This window comes from Podarcis vaucheri (genome assembly GCF_965113315.1).
Source record: "Podarcis vaucheri genome assembly, chromosome: 2".
NCBI lineage: Eukaryota > Metazoa > Chordata > Lepidosauria > Squamata > Lacertidae > Podarcis > Podarcis vaucheri.
The window spans coordinates 17,016,020-17,030,982 of NC_138760.1; the positions used below are offsets into that span (position 1 = coordinate 17,016,020).

At 44.9% G+C, this 14,963-nt stretch overlaps 1 protein-coding gene and 1 long non-coding RNA gene across 4 annotated transcripts in view; both read left to right on the forward strand.

Annotated features, from left to right (window-relative positions):
* Positions 1 to 2,012: 2,012 nt before the first annotated feature.
* Positions 2,013 to 14,963, forward strand: part of LOC309526480 (cyclic AMP-dependent transcription factor ATF-7) — a 103,964-nt gene continuing 91,013 nt past the window's right edge. For 2 of the 3 annotated variants that reach the window (XM_082212620.1, XM_082212619.1), the window contains exon 1: positions 2,013 to 2,232. The gene's annotated coding sequence lies outside the window, so the exon portion shown is untranslated. Of the gene's footprint in view, positions 2,233 to 2,700; positions 3,129 to 14,963 lie in introns of those variants that run through there. The other variant, XM_082212621.1, reaches the window with a different exon arrangement.
* The window catches only part of LOC309526660, a 98,017-nt gene continuing 96,577 nt past the window's right edge, over positions 13,524 to 14,963 (forward strand). The window contains exon 1 of the long non-coding RNA XR_014216801.1: positions 13,524 to 13,764. This is a non-coding gene — a long non-coding RNA (uncharacterized lncRNA). The remainder of the gene's footprint in view (positions 13,765 to 14,963) is intronic.

A 14,963-nucleotide genomic window follows, 5' to 3' on the forward strand; every position in this document is an offset into this window, starting at 1 on the left:
AATCTCATTTAAGCTTGGTGCAGTGCTATAATACACTCTGAGGAATCTGGAACCTTTTACTTATTGTAAATTTTGATGTACAGGCACTTTTCAAGACAACCCCTATGATCATTATTCTCTGAAAACTAAAGAACAAAAATGAATTTTTGAACAATGCAGGCATTATGTCTTAAAAACCATTCCCCCCCCCCCACCTCCTTTGCTTAACATCCAGCTTAAGAGTTCTGGTGAACTCCTAGGGGGAGTAGGATAATATTCTCAGAGGTTTGGGACAAATGAAAACACTGTGCTTGTTGTGGAAGAATCCACACAGGTTAGGCCATGGGTCCATGCTTGCCTCTATCAGCCAGCTGGCATCTTGCTAATATGGGTTACAGTGAGCTGGGTGGGGACTGAGGTTTGGGCACAGATGAGGCAGCAGAAACGTCTCCAAACTACTGGGATGGGAAGGAAGTTGGAGCTGACGCAGAGTCTTCTAGAATATTGCTGCCAAACAGGCAGAGGCAGATGGCAAATGCTACACTAATTTGGCTATGTCAGGAGTCGAGGAGAGCCCTGCTTGACCCCTGATGGAAATAAACAAAGGTCTGGCTATGATAGACAGAGGCTTCACCTTTATGAGAGATTTCTACCCCATCTAGCTTTCTCCCTCTGTTGAATCAGCACCGTCAAAACCCCAAAGGGTTCTCAAGACAGCGGTACAATTTGGCTCATTCCAACCTCTGGAAGCAACAGTGTTATCGGGTATCCCCTCACCCACTCCTTTAGATGGCAGTGCCAACCTAGCAGTTCGAAAGCACGTCAAAGTGCAAGTAGATAAATAGGTACCGCTCCGGCGGGAAGGTAAACGGCGTTTCTGTGCGCTGCTCTGGTTCGCCAGAAGTGGCTTAGTCATGCTGGCCACATGACCCGGAAGCTGTACGCCGGCTCCCTCGGCCAATAAAGCGAGATGAGCGCCGCAACCCCAGAGTCGGCCACGACTGGACCTAATGGTCAGGGGTCTCTTTACTTTATGTAAGTGCCTTCCCACTTCCTTCAATATGTGGTAGGCCAGAAGCCCTACTGCATCTGTTTGGGTGCCCTTCCACTCATGTTTCTGCTGGGTGGGGACCCTGGACTTCTGTGTCAAAGCAATTTCCCTGAGGGCACCAAAGTGAGGTTTCCGGGGTGTGACCCACGCAGTGGAGCAGCACAAGGCTCTTTTGAGCTGTGCTGTGTCGAAGACTCCAGATGCACATGGGTTGAGCGGGGGGGGAGCACATTTGTATAGAGTGGTACCTCGGGTTACATACACTTCAGGTTACAGACTTCGCTAACCCAGAAAAAGTACCTCTGGTTAAGAACTTTGCTTCAGGATAAGAACAGAAATCGTGCTCCGGCGGCACGGCAGCAGCGGGAGGCCCCAATAACTAAAGTGGCGCTTCAGGTTAAGAACAGTTTCAGGTTAAGAACGGACCTCTGGAACGAATTAAGTACTTAACCCGAGGTACCACTGTACTGGAAACCCATGAGGTAAGGGGAGGTGACCGCCTGAGGTGGCAGGATCCACAGGGGCAGCAGAAGATCCTGAAGCAGATCTTTATCCTCTCCCTGCCTTGGTTCCTGATGTAGACCTTCGCCCACCCCTTCTTCCCCGATGGGGCGGGAGGTGGCGCCATTTTGCTGTTCGCCTCAGGTGCCAAAATGTCTTGGGTCGGCCCTGTGGAAACCTGCCCGAATCACACCAAGACATAACTCGGCCATACACGACGTCAACGACGTACTACTGGGCAAGGAGGTCGCCCACTGCCTGCTACCCGTGGGGGTCTGTGCCGCTTCTTCCCGCCCCTCTCCGTCATGAACCCGTCGCCCTCGGGCGGCGGCTCCTCTCCCTTCTCCCCCCTCAAGACACCCGGACACCGCCCGCTCCGTCGTCTCTTCGAAGTCTCGGCCCCGCCCCGCTCCTTGCACTAACCCCGCCCCTCCGTCCCCCATTGGCTCCCCGGCTCCTCGCCCCCGCCTCTCCGCCAAGTCTCGCGAGGATCTCGAGCGCGCAGAAAACGAGGAGGCGGGGGGGCCCCACACTTCACCACAGCAAGACTTGGGGGCCGCAGCTCGGGGCTGTGTGGGGAAGAGCCCCGTTAGTGGCGGCGCCAGGCGGAGGGACACGGGACCTTAAAGCGGAGGGAGGGGACAAAAACGCCCGGTCCTCTCCATTCCACCCCCTCCCTCCCTTCCTTCTCCGGTCCCGAGGTGAGTTTGGCCGTTGCCTCCGCTCCTCTCACCCCGCACCTCCCCCTTCTCCTCCCCTCAAGAAAAACCCAACTCTTTCCAAGGCTTGAGAGAAGGGTGGGTTCCGCCTTGTCGTGATTGGCAGCTCGGCCGCGCCAATCGGCGCCGCTCTCGGAGGCGAGTGGCGGCGGCGCGGCCAGTGCGGGCGCGGGGTTGGACCGAGACCCCTCCCCGTCTCCCGGGGGTGGGAGGGACTTAAGGGGCTGCGAGGAAGCTCTAAGAAGGGGGCCCGGGCGGTGGCCAGGAGGGGGAGGGGGCGCCCCGAAGCCCCGGTGACGGGCGGGCTGGGGCGCGTGTGGAGAACCTGGGCTCGAAATGGTCCAAGGGTCCTGAGTAGAGTTTTTGGTGCCTGCACGAGAGTGAGGATTTTTTTAAAAAATGCCAAGGGAGGAGGAGGCTGCTGGGTGGGGAATTCCAGGGGATAAGGGCAATAGGAAGGGAGAACTAGGCGGCTGTGGCCTTTGCAGAAGTGGGTGAGAACACACAAGCGAAGCGATGCCCCAGCAAGGAGAAAATCTGAGTAACTCGTGGAAGCTGTTACATAAGTATATGCTCCCAGCCACTTGGTAAAGGTGGTGTGGCTTCCTCAAGATTGCTTTCCTATTTGGCAAGCTGTCCCGTGTTGATGAGCTCTGCTGCTCATCCTTGCGCCCTCTTTTCTGCTCCTCACCACTGCAGTGGCAAGCCTCCCATTTGTACTGCCCAGGGGTACAAGGGTGAGCAAGCAGGGGCTACTTTTGCAGTTGCTTCCCAGGACCTCTTGTCAGCAAAAAGTAGTCAGTGCCCTGCTCTGCTCTTTCTTTCTGGGTGGTGTGGTAGGTAGGATGCAGCCCGTTGCACCACCCAAGAGTGAGCAGGTGAGCGACTAGCAACAACAGCTCCTTGCCACTCTCAGTCATGCCTCCGATGAAGCAGCTGCTTCCACTGGCTTGTCCACTCCCTCCGGTGGGTGGTGATTGATCCAATTCTCAGTGCCGCCCAGAGTTAGAGGGCAGGCGAGTGAGTACATGGATAAGGGGAGTGCCATGTGCTTACCTGCTTTGCATAGCACAGAAGAAGGTGCCCTCCAAGCAGCAGTGCTGGCTACTGAGATGGTAACAAGTTGGGGTCTTTGTTAGTTGGTTCTCCAAGCTACCCCCCTTGAGAGAGAGAAAGGGGGTGGGTCTGCTGCTGTTCTTGGGCTCTACCTCTGCTGCTTCTCGAGTGGGTGGCAGAGCAGTTAAAAGTGGCTGCAGGGAGGCTGTCTCTGAGCAGTATGGTTGTTGCACCCACCACATCAAACAGTTGGGGATGGTGTATGTGTGCAGAGACATTATGCTTGCTTGCTTCAGTTGGCAATCAGATATTAAAGGTGCGCCTTGCTGCCATCTCTGTCTCTGGACAGCATGGAAGTTGGGTGCCCAGTCCTCCAGGCCGTGCACCCAAAGGATAATAGTGAATGGAGATTAAAAAAATTGTCCAGTAGCACCTTAGAGACCAACTAAGTTTTTTCTTGGTATAAGCTTTCATGTGCATGCACACTTCTTCAGATACACTGAAATGGAGATGACATTTGTTTCTTGCCACCATGGTTTGCACACACATGGAACAGCTACCTCCAGTTGCTTGCCTACTATAGCTGTGAGGTGGTGCTAGCTTCAGTTTCTGCTGTTGCTCACAGAGAGGATTCAGCTGAGTGAGTGGAGGGTTACTGCTCATTTAAAATGCCACAACCATGCCTACTTGGAGCACAGATAATGGTGTGGTGTTAATGCCCACAGTGGCAGCTAGTTAAGCTTGGGAGGTCTCTCAAGTTGCTGTGGACTCAGCACTGCCCAATGGTACTGGTCTCTGATGTCAGGCAGTTGATTTCTGAATATAGTGAGGGGTGATTTGATGAATTTCATGTAGAGGCTAGTGGGTTTATCAGAATGACTTTGATATAGAATCTCTCAGTACAGGAATATAGTGTATTCCTGTACTGGAAGAAGAATGAATTGCCCCACTTTCAAATTGAGTGAACAACATGGTGTCAATGGAAGGAACATGAATACAGTCCCTGTGTGTTGGATGTAAATGTTAATGCAGCAGTCTTCAACTACATTTAATGAGTGGAGGGAATAGATTATTTTGCCTGGCTGGTTTTGCTGATAACTGTTCACAGCTAACAGAAATATTTATTTGCTTGGGTTCTTTCATATTCACAGTGCTTTGAAAATGGATCTTGATTGGCTTGTTTATCTCAATATTTTGAGGGTCAGGCAGCACTTAATTGCCAACTTAAGACAGCCTATCTGTTCTCCCTATTTTCTCTCAAATAAATAAATAAAATAAAATAAAGTTTCAATATTGAGTGGAAAAAGTTCTCTTCTGTTTTACTGATAAACTGTTTAATGTGCATAATTGACTAGGCAACATTTTGTGATTCCTCTAATGTTATGAGAGTTATTTATATAAAAATGATATGGGCTCTTGCAGTACACACTGGCTCAACCAACTTGATTGGAAGTGCTCTAATTTTAGTGACAGTACTGGTAGCTGCATAGTTACACTCTGTGTTCTAATAACTTAGCATTTATACAGTTCATTTTGATTATTCCAAACACTTCATGCATGATCTCTTGTAATAATGGCTCTGTAATGTCTTAACTATCCCAAGTAGCAGATGGGGATGATGAACAGTGGCTCACGACTGAGATGAGCTTTAAGCTATGGACTTGCAGGTTCCCTCTTAGTCATTGACCTCATTCACATGTAAAGTTAAGCCAAGCCATGATTTACTGGTAGTTTGCATGAGAAGACATGTGGCACCTGGAGAGGAGATTGTCACCACTTTGCTTCTCCTCTGTTGCATTGCTTCTTTGCCAAACTTAGAATTGTGTGCAAACAAGTGCTACATCACCTTCAAGGGTTAAAGTCAAAATATTTCCTCTATGCTATTGGTTATGTTACACTCTGCATTTACTAATTACTTATCCATATGGAAAAGTAAGTTGATAACCAGTGAAGGATATGAGCTATGAAATTGTGTGCACTGCTAAATAAGAGTAGAGTTCTGAAACCTATTTCTCCCCCCACCCTCTTTAAAACAAAGTAGTGAAGCTATTTCATGCATGTTCAGTTAGCAAAAAAAACCTAGACCAGCCCTTACCAAGTAGCTATATTTTGGGGCACCCATCTGCTACTGCCTGCATTTTGAGCTTCATGTCCATATACAATATAAACCAGAAGTGCCCTTCAGATAATGTTGGGCTATAGTTCCCATCATTATCAGCCAGCACGGACAGTGGTCTGGAGTGATGGGAGCTATAGTCCATTATCAACAACATCTGGAAGGCACCATGTTGGCCACCAGTGTTATAAATGGAGCTACTGCCCAGGTTCTTAGACTTTGCCAAATCAAAAAGACATTGCCTCTGAGGTTCAAAGAAAGTGGTTCTGTCAGATCTAGGGCAGATCCATGAAAAATGGAGCAGTGCCATCCACGCTAAAGCAACAAGCCAGCTTTTAGAAATATTGTTTCCCACCCCTCTGGCTAATATTTTCATGGTTTCTCTGATCTACTCAAAATAAGAGGTTCAGTAGTGACTAAATTATCTGTCCCTCTGTCCCTATCCAAACTGAGCAGTCATGGGGCAGCAAAGAGCATATCTGTTTCCCAGGAATTGCTTGTTCAGTTTTACTTGTGATTTGAAAATTGTGATTTGTGAGGGACTGAAAGGACTTGTCTCTACAGTTGTTGCTTATTATATTTTATTGGGGTTAGAAAAATCCCAGCTGCTTTGTCAGTTATGGGCCTGAGTGTTTGAAGAAATTTTGATTCCTTGATTATGTCAATCTACTCAGGATTGGTAAAATGTTCTTAATTCCTGTTGTTTAGTCTGTGGTTCTACTACTCAGATGTTCTGAGGCATTCTAGCAACTGGTGGGGGTCTTTATGTTGCTGTGGTCCCCAAGTGGTTGATTTAGAGGGCATGAACAAAGTGTAATTGGCTGCTTATACTCAGAATGGTGAATTCTACAGACAGATACTGAACCTGTTTGGTTGTCCAACAGGGTGGTATAACTTCACTAGGCAAAAGAAAGGAAAGAGGGAAATGTTGCATGCACATTAAAACCAGATTTAAGGCTTTGGATCCAGCACTGTTGGGGCACCGATGTTGATGGAACAATGTCAGCTGATTTTTCCACAGCAACCAGGAAGAGGCTTCCTGTGGCCCCCAGCATGCAAAATGTCAATTTACATGCCTCATGAACATACTCTCTCAACCCACATGCACAAACTGTGTGTACCATAAAGAACCTGAAATACGCACAATGGAGAAATATATACACATGCTGCTGTCAAATCTTTCCTCTACTACAGGGTTTCCTGGCTTGTGGTCTGGGGACAACAAGTGAGCCATGAGCTTCATTTGGGTGCTCTGTGGTGTGTCTGTAAAAATGCAATTAAAAAGCTGGGTGCCAAAAAGACTGAACTTAAGAGTTCAGAGCTACTCAAGAATAGTGGCCAAAAGTGTGAGCTATGAACCAGGAAGTCCCCAGTTCTCCTTACTCATGGATTTCGGCAGGCAGCTATTCTCTTGCCCTCTGTTCCCCATTTGTAATATGAGAATAGTAATGCTAGTTTATCTTACATAATTACTATAGGAATTACTAAGGAAAGTGTACATAAAGTGCTCTGCAATGATGTATGTAAATGCGAAGGGTGATATTCAACTAAATTTGGCTTGGAGTAGACCCACTGAAATGAATAACTATTATTATGTTAGTGTCAATTAATTTTGGTGGGTCTATGCCAAACTTAATTGAATACCACCCTAAATATTACTATTGGTCCATTTTCTTTATTTAAAATGCCTTTCTGACTGCAGGTTCTCCATCTCTACATTATGTTCCCACTCATATTTGCACACAAACCGCAAGATGCTATTGGACTGCTTATTATAGAGTAAGTTCCATGGAATGCAGTGGGATCTCTGGGGACCTTATTTAGGATTGGGCTATGGGTTTTCCAGCTTACTGGACAAAGGTGAGCTTTTTGTAGCAATGGACTGCTGAATTGGGCACATGAACATGGTTGTTCATCTACTAGAATGGTGTCTCCCTTTTGTAGCCTTATTTGAACTTCTGTTATTTAGTCATATGAACACCATAAACGTAGTAACCACTGATGAACCGAAATTATTAACTGTGGTGGGTCAACAGACATTAGCTGCATTTTTAGTCTGCCTTCAATATAGGTTTTGCAATAAACATCTTTGATTTACAAATGGAGGCAGGGGGGAATGTAGGTGATCCCTGTCATCAAAAGTTTTATCTTTACTTGGCATGGATATAGCTGGAAAAAATGGATTGCACTGACTGACAAGTTGCTTGATCATTGTTGTTATGGGCTAGCCGCTAGGCTGAAAAAACTGCATTTTCTCAGATGCACTTTTACTGATTGTACATCTAACGTGGTTGGTTGTTTCAGTCATGCCTCCAGTATTGTTTATTATGGTTGTCATTTAGAACTGTCTTGGTAGCCTGGGTTTTTTATTCCAAAGTGATTAGTAACTCAAGCTAAAATAGTCAATATGCTGTCAAAATAGAATCAGCATAACAACAATGTAAGCAGAGAGAACAGGGGGAGAATAATATAGAAATTTTAATAATATAGAAAAATGCCCATAATAATATGATCAATTCATGTAAGCATAGATGAGCAAACACAAAATACAAATAGCATTTTACTGTAAGTCAAAAATCCATGATCACACACACACACACACATATCCATCCTGTAGAAATTTCAATGTCCTGTGTAATTGGGAAGATATGCTGTCTCCAAGGCAGGATCTGTCTTCTCCCTCTAGGCTTTTCCCTGGCCCTCAGGCAAGCAGGCAAAACATCAGAATCCTCAAAGCTGGCCCTCTCTCAAACCAGATAGACAGTAGGCTGAAATGGAGGTGGTCATCACTGCTCTGTGAAGCAGTGTCCCCCCTCCTTGATGGGGGTGATTTACCATTGCAGTATGCATCACTTCTCCAACCAGGAAGTGATTGCAAGCAGCAAAAATAACTTTCCTTTCTGGCCAGAAATTTCTCACTCCAGATAGCTGTTCCTCTCTAGGCGTGACCTTAGGTGCTTCTCAGCAGAAACAATGGGACCAGGAGGCTATAGATTGCTTGGTTCAAAGGTGGCTAACCATTTTCAGCTTGACCCCCACATTAACACCCCTAAAGGCCACATGCCAGTGGTGGGCATGGCCAGTGCATAGTTGTGTGCACATGCTCACACTCACCCCCACATGCACACGTGCCACACATACAGTACAGACACCTGGCTCCTTCACCAGCCAGTTTTTGTTGAATGCTGAAGAGGCACCTCTTTACCCTGGCCTCTGACACCTGAGATGTGTGTTTTCAGGAATCAACCTCTTCCTGTATAACTGTTTTTATTTCTGAATTTTAAATTATGGTAACCTGCTCTGGGACCTGCTGGCGAAGGGCAGGTAACAACAACAATAATGAATTCTCTTTGTGAAGAGGAAAAGGCATTATCCCTCCGCCCCCAACTTGGAGAGAGTGGTTTGTGTCTGTGTGAGACAAACTGAAGGTCAAAATGCAGTGGTTCCAGTCTTCACCCCAGCAGAGTGCTGTATCGCCTAATCTGAGTGCTGAATTTGGGTGATAAAGCTGTGGGGACTTGGCAGGCCACTTTGCATGTCTTCCTTCCCAGGCTAGATCTGGCCCACGGGTTAACTACTCCTAGTAGAGACGATCAGTTATTGAAAGTTGCAGTGGGTAAGCATTGAACTCACTTGGTGCTGTTGCCTAGTGGGCCAAGTTTATGCTTCGGTTGAGTTTTGTCTAGGAACAATTTGATTCCGCACCCCCTTAGATTTGGAGATACTTTGACACATTGAACGATAACACTGTTGTAAACAAAGGTACTAGTCTCCCATTTGAAAGCGGCAATTATTCAGGGTGGATTTGTTCAGGAAGCTGCCTTTAGGGAACAATTAGAGCTGAATTTGAAGTCTGTCCTTCCCATTTGAATTAATTACTAGCCTCAGGTTTCAATATTTCTTAGGTGTTGCTAAGACCTTGGGTAATCAAATCTATATGGAATTATTCTGTTCCTGCCTCTTTCCCCCCTGTTTAGTTTTCCATTGCGTTGTGTGCAGTGGTGCACTTTTTGTGTTTGGCAACTTTAAGAAGAGTGTGTGTATCTGTATTGGAGGGCATTTGGGGAAGAATATGGGGCCTTCATGCTTGCCTTGAAGATGCTTGCTTATGTTCCGGTCAGGATCTTCTGGGAATTCCTACTTTCATTTCTTTAGGTTTTTCCTGGCCATCTTGGTTACACATATGTTTCAAAATGCAGTGGTGGGATGTTCAGGGATCAACAAGAAGCAAGTACAGTGGTGCCTCGCAAGACGAAAAGAATCCGTTCTGTGATTCTCTTCGTCTAGCGGCTTTTTCGTCTTGCGAAGCAAGACCATTGAAGGATAAGCGCTATTAGCGGCTTTTAGCGGCTTATCTGCTGATCGGATCAGCTGATAAGCGTCTTAGCGGCTTAGAAAAAGGGGGGAAGGGGAAAAAACCAGCAGGAACTCGCAAGACATTGTCGTCTTGCGAAGCAAGCCCATAGGAAATTCGTTTTGCGAAGCACCTCCAAAACAGAAAACTCTTTCGTCTAGCGAGTTTTCCGTCTTGCGAGGCATTCATGAGTTCCAAATCAATATATCATGATTTTTCCTTGTGTGATTATGCTCAGTCTGAAGAGTAAACTATTTCAGTTTAAATCCTAGGTTGTTCTTGTGGTGAATTAGGAGTTGGGACTTTCCGGCAAGGCAAGGGAATAGGAGTGAACTGCAGAGGACTCTGAATACATGAGACTATGCTACTGTAGCTAAAACTTTGCTTTTCAACAAAATGTAACATTCCACTGTATTATGTTAAAATCTTTAAGTGGGGAAAAAACAAATATGATTTACCGCTTTGAACGTAGCTGCAAAAAGTTATTTTTTGGGAACAGTTGTTTGGCTAGCAAAATTGTCCTAAAGAAACAGTATTGTGAGTCAGGCATTAGATATGTAAGCTTGGAATCTGTGGCTCAGTTCAGACATCATGCCAAACTATGGTTAGGAAGGCTTAACTATGTTTTGACAGTATGTCTGAATTGACAAAAGATGGTTGCAGTTGTCTGGCAAAACAAGAATCTGAAATGATGTTTGAAGTGGGTTTGTAAACTGTGGTTTCTGTTAATTATGGTTTGGCATCATGATACCTATGGGCATTGCTCCCTTCCAGAGGTCACTGAACCTGGAGTGTTGAACAAATGAAATAGAAAAGGAGGCAAGGAGCTCTAAACTGTGGTTTGTCTTTGGATACTAAAGCATGGTGGGGCAAGCCATGGTTTGGCTTGATGCCTGAATTAAGTCTGCATTAACCCGGTATATTTACTGGATTCCAGAATGCTGTCACTGTAGTGGATCATAGTTCTTGTTTTCCCCATAAGCAGTCACTGAAAAGTGTCAGGCCTCTTACTCTAAAGTGTCAGGCCTCTTAGCTACTCTAATTGAGTTGATAATGAAGATTATCTGCAATTAAAAATTCTTTAAGGAGTCTTGAGGATGTCTTCCCCCAAAGTCTGCAGTCTGGGATAAGCTGTTACAAAGTTTCTCCTGATTAAAGATATTTGAAACTCCAACCACGATTCTGATTCCTATTACTGTATCTGGGCACTTCTGTTGCTTGTCATTAGCTGCTGCCTTAAGATTGGTTTCATTTTCTTTATGAAGTATATTAAAACGCTTCTGGGAAATATAATTATGTATTGTACAGGGAAATCCATTGACAAATTTGGCATATGGGGATTTTAGGAAAATGCATTGGTTTCCAACCAGTGTTGTGCTTTCATGCAGTAAAAGTTAGCAGGCATTTTGTAACAGAAAGGTAGCTTGCTAAATATAACAGGGAAATATTTATATTGAGGAAACAATACTGAGATGGAATGTTTTCAAAACCTGTTTGTGTGAACACAAATGGTATCACAAAGACTTTATAACAAGATGCTGCATGCACAGTAAAAAAAAATCAAATATGGGCTACATATATGGCTGAAAACAAAAATAGAGGACTCCTCACATTACTGTGTAAAACGTTTCAGTTGGTGCAAACTGTTTATCACCTATATAAATAGTAGTCTAGGATAAGAGTTTATGGTATTTTGTTATTATTTCCCCAACTTATGGGTTTGGGTGGGTTATTTTGGTATGTATACATACGTTGAGGGTTGCGGGTGGCACTGTGGTCTAAACCACAGAGCCTAGGGCTTGCCAATCAGAAGGTCGGCGGTTCAAATCCCTACGACGGGGTGAGCTCCCGTTGCTCGGTCCCTGCTCCTGCCAACCTAGCAGTTCGAAAGCACGTCAGAGTGCAAGTAGATAAATAGGTACCGCTCTGGCGGGAAGGTAAATGCCATTTCTATGTGCTGCTCTGGTTCACCAGAAGTGGCTTATTCATGCTGGCCACATGACCCGGAAGCTGTACACCGGCTCCCTCGGCCAGTAAAGCGAGATGAGCGCTGCAACCCCAGAGTTGTCCACGACTGAACCTAACGGTCAGGGGCCCCTTTACCTTTACACATATACGTATATTGCTATAGGTCTGAATTTAATAAATAATAATAATATTTTAAAAATAAATATGGACCAACAGTCTTGTCTCCCTTTGCTGAGGGGTGCAAGATTTTGCTTACAAAGCCCTGTTTTTGAACTGTGAGCAGCAGCCCACTTCCATCCATGCCGTTCATTAAAAGAACATGAAGAAGGTACCCAAGTTTGCTTGTTTCCTCTTCACTTTCCACCCCGTTTTCCTTTTTTCTGTCATGTCTTTTGTAAGCCTGTGGGATGGGACTGTGTTGCATTGCTTTTGTAGCCTACTGCGGGAGCTTTCTCAGCTAAAGAGTAGGATATAAAAAATTTGAATAAATCAATGCTTACATGTACAAAAAGTATTGCCTTCTATAAAGGAGGCCATCAGTTTAATAACCTTTAGGAGTATAATTTTAATGCAGTTTTAGGCCTGCTCAATTTTGGACAATTCTCCAATAGTACTTAGAATCCGGTACCATTGTTTTGAGTTCTAAGAATATTGTGTTCTGGCTGTAAAAGCAAAGTTTCTAGCTTTCAAAGTTTAGACAAAAGGTGGACAGTGGGCACGCAGTGTCACAGGCTTCCAAAAATGTCCTCATTTTGCTAAGTAGATTTTCTAATTGCAGGTTGTGGGATTTGAGGGGTAATTTGGAATCTTCTCCTTTATTATAAAACAGAAGATGCACAGCAGAGGATAGGATACATACATACATACACACTGCTCAGAGCTTGTGCCCTGGGGAGGTCACTTTGGTGCTGCTAATGCAGAGGTTTGATTGCACCCCTAGAGGCATACTCCATTGTCTCTTGAGACAGACAGATGTGCCAACCAACAGCTTTTGAATGTGTACGATTTGTATGTTCTTTGGGGCAAAGGAGAAATGCAAATTTGGGGACTCCTGTAGGATAGTAGGTAGATTTCAAAAGTTACAAGTACTTGCACTTGGCTCTTTCCATAGATCAGCTCCTTCTGGCCAATATTTTTTCCTATGTACTTCAGAAGGTTCAGTGAACATTCTGCTGAATTGTGTTTCCTCTGAAACATTGTTAAGGAGTGATACTCTTTTTGGAGCCTATTTCAAAGCACATACTTCCTTCCTTGCATTTTTACTGGGAGAGATTTTACTGCTTTTGCAAGGCAAGCTATGCCTGCGTGTTCTTGCACTTTTGACAGCAAAGTAGGAAGAAGTCATTTTATGGCTTACGGTAATCAAAGTGTTCTTAGCTTACAGGGAACTGTAACATTTCCTATACTACGAACTCACAATTTTTCTTTCTAGCAAGAACATGTTCTCTTACCACATGTAAAAAGTAAGAAGTTGTCTGCTGACACGTTTGCCGCTTAAGGGAGGAATTCAGCCTCATTGTAAGGCACTGCACAAGGGTTTCAGCTCATGAAACTCATTAGTTGAATCCTATCCATAGTCTAGTACAGGCTTCCTCAACCTCAGCCCTCCAGATGTTTTGAGACTACAATCCCCATCATCCCTGACCACTGGTCCTGTTACCTAGGGATCATGGGAGTTGTAGGCCAAAAACATATGGAGGGCCGAGGTTGAGGAAGCCTGGTCTGGTAATCTCACCAGATTTTATCTGTGTTTTGTCTTTTAGAGGTTTAACCTGTTGTTGTTGTTGTTTAGTCGTGTCCGACTCTTTGTGACCCCATGGACCAGAGCACGCCAGGCACTCCTGTCTTCCACTGCCTCCCGCAGTTTGGTCAGACTCATGTTTGTAGCTTCGAGAACACTGTCCAACCATCTTATCCTCTGTCGTCCCCTTCGCCTTGTGCCCTCCATCTTTCCCAACATCAGGGTCTTTTCCAGGGAGTCTTCTCTTCTCATGAGGTGGCCAAAGTATTGGAGTCTCAGGTTCAGGATCTGTCCTTCCAATGAGCACTCAGGGCTCCTTAAGAATGGATCGGTTTGATCTTCTTGCAGTCTGTGGGACTCTCAAGAGTCTTCTCCAGCACCATAATTCAATAGCATCAAAGAGGTTTAACCTAGGTTTGTTTATTATCATATGTCTGAGTACTAATGGTGTTCAAAGATAATTGTGAGGGAGTAGTGCCAATAAAATTAGCTAGTGTGAACAATCAGGTGTTTTTAATTGTTCTGTTTTTTATGTTTTCGATTTTTGTATTTTTCTTGTTTTTTCTTTGTTTATCTTTGTGCTTGTTGTTATATGTTTTGTTCTTTATGAAAATGCTAATAAATATTCATTTTTTAAAAATTAAAAAAAATTAGCTAGTGTGCATAAACTTGAGGCAAATGAGTCAGTGCATATTCATCTCTTTTAAAAAGTGGGATGACAGCCAGCCATAGCTGAACTCTTACATAGCATTGCTTTTAACAGGGAAGATTATAAGCTTGGGTATTTAAGCATTGAAATCAATGGGCCCTGCATTTTGACTGGATTATACTGATGGTTTCTGCCTCCCAATCTGGCCAGCAGCACCTGTAACTTCCATACTACATTACAGCAATGTGCCCTAAGAGGAGCTTTCTTGAAGACCTTACATAAACAGCAGCGCTCATAATTGTGTAACTCTGGTTTTGATTTGGTCACAAAAAGAAACTCCAGTTCTTGTTTGTCTGCATGGGTTTCTTCTTGCTCCAATTCAAGGTTCTTGAGATTTATGTCCAAAAAGGCCTTAAATGCTTTCTCCTGAGATCTAGAATCTGTTGGTGTACCTTCCACTTTAGAGATTCAAGTGCCAGGGACGTGGAACAAAGCTTTTACTGAGGTGGTGCCTTGTTATTGTTGGCATCCATCTGTCTCAAGAGACAATGCAGAGTGCTTCTGGGGGTGGTCAAACTGCTGCATTAGCAGCAGCAAAACAACCTCCCTGTTGTGCAAGCCAGGGCAGCGTCTTGGCAGCTGAGATGGCAAGACCCCCATTCTCGGCCTCGCTGATGTTCAAAGGAATCAAGAGCAATACGTTTGGCACCAGCTTGGCTGCAGGAGTTGCTGGAAGGAGGAGCTCAAGGCACCATCCAATCATCTTAGGGACTCCACTCTGGATTTATGTAGGGTTTCTTCTCCTGAAGATATCCCACAAAGCAGCAGA